Genomic DNA, 1919 nt, shown 5'->3' with positions numbered 1-1919 from the left:
AACTTATATATGAAGCTTCCATGGCTTCTGTGATTTCAAACACATCAGCTGATGGTAGTTCCTTATGTTGGGATCAGTGTCTCTGAAGTATAGTCGCAATATTTATCGGTCAAAGGTGATGCATCCTATAGAATTGCTATGTAGATAGGTTTTTCTTGGCCCGAGGGCCTGTAGCCCTCAGGCCGGAACGAATGTCACGTGCTCCTGGTGTCTCCGATTACCTGGGAAGATGGGGAGGTCTGCGGGTTCTGGGAAGATGGGGAGGTTTGCAGGTTCTGGCAGCTTTCGTGTGAGATGCCCAACTCCTTTCTGCCGGAACGGATGTCACGTGCTCCTGGTGTCTCTGATTACCTGGGAAGATGGGGAGGTCTGCGGGTTCTGGAAGCTTTCGTGTGAGATGCCCAACACTGGGGTAATCTAATTTTCTGAGGTAAATCCCATGCTTTCTACTTTCCTTAACACTTGGAAAAGATCCTTGACAGTAGCTTTCCTACATGCACAATGTAAGATGAAGTTTGCCCCAGGATTTCGACCCTGGTATTTCAATCATCGTTATTTGGGTACAGGCTGACATAGATTCTTCAGTTCATCTTACAAAGCCTCAAGCTATGCCTGCCACTGCTACACCCTGAGGGCCTGAATGACTTCCAGGATGGATAAAACAGAAGCATTTTAGTATTTTCAGTTATCATTTAACTATCAAATTTTGTTTTAAGTTATTCTTTGCTTTCTCCAGAACCAGAGTCACCGGAAAGGTGGCAACCGCGTCAAGCTAGTTGGCAAACTTGAGCATGCACAATATTCATAACAGTGTTTTGAAAAGTCTCGGAGCCTTCCTGTCATTCTGCACTTGGCTGTATGATTTTCTGACTGGTCACCAGAATTCTGACAAGCCTTACCTATCCTGTTCTACTTGTGTTTTTGGAGGACAGGTATTTGAAACTTCTGGTTTTGACATATTGGTTCTAGGATATCAAATAGGATAATTTGAATAATTAACTTCTAATTTCAAGCATTTACTCCTTTAAGGAGTCTTAGGGGTGCAGTGTTTAAGCTCTTGGCTGAAAATGAAAAGAGTGGTACTTTGAATCCACAAGCAGCTTCAATGGAGAAAAATATAGAGGTCTACTTTCATAAAAATTACAGGGTTGGAAAAACTTTGGGTCAGTTCTACTCTGTTTTATAGGTTCTATGTGTTGAAAAAATCTGGATGGCAATGAAATTTTAAAATTTTTATTGTTTCTTATTTTTTTTACTCTATCTTAATACTTTGCTTGTATCTAGTATTTTGCATAACTAAAATCTTGATGCTAAAGTTGGTTTATTTTTCCATTTTATAAAACCTTAAAGCCTCTGAAATAACTATATGCTAGATGTTCCAGATTAGAAAAACACGGAGGAAAAAGGAGCCCTCCTGATATTATTATTGTTAGGCAACGTTGAGCTAAGCACAACTCATAGTGACCCTACAAACAATGGATCTAAACTTTCCCCTAGCATGTGCCATTCTCATAATTTCTGACATACTTGAACCCATTGTTACCGTGGCTGTGTCAATCCATTTTCTTGAGGGTCTCCCACTCTTTTGCTGACTTTCCAACATACCAATCTTGATGTCTTTTTTCCACAGAATGGGTTCTCCTAAAATGTTCCTTAAGTATGTGAGATGAAATTTTTGCCGTCCTTGCCTCTAAAGAAAATCCTGGTTACATTTTTTCCAAGAGGTGTGTTTGTTCTTTTGGAAGTACTTGTGATATTTGGTGATCCTCTACAACACCACAACTCAAAGGCATAGATTCCTTCTATCATCATTATTTACTTCACTGTCCAATTTTCAGATGCCCAACAAGTAATTAAAAAGACCATAACTAGAATTAGGTGCACTTTAGTCTTTAACACTAACGCAGGTTATACACATG

This window comes from Elephantulus edwardii, unplaced genomic scaffold (assembly GCF_000299155.1).
Source record: "Elephantulus edwardii isolate Elephantulus edwardi_28Jun2011 unplaced genomic scaffold, EleEdw1.0 scaffold00050, whole genome shotgun sequence".
NCBI lineage: Eukaryota > Metazoa > Chordata > Mammalia > Macroscelidea > Macroscelididae > Elephantulus > Elephantulus edwardii.
Note: the sequence above shows the minus strand (reverse complement) of the source record.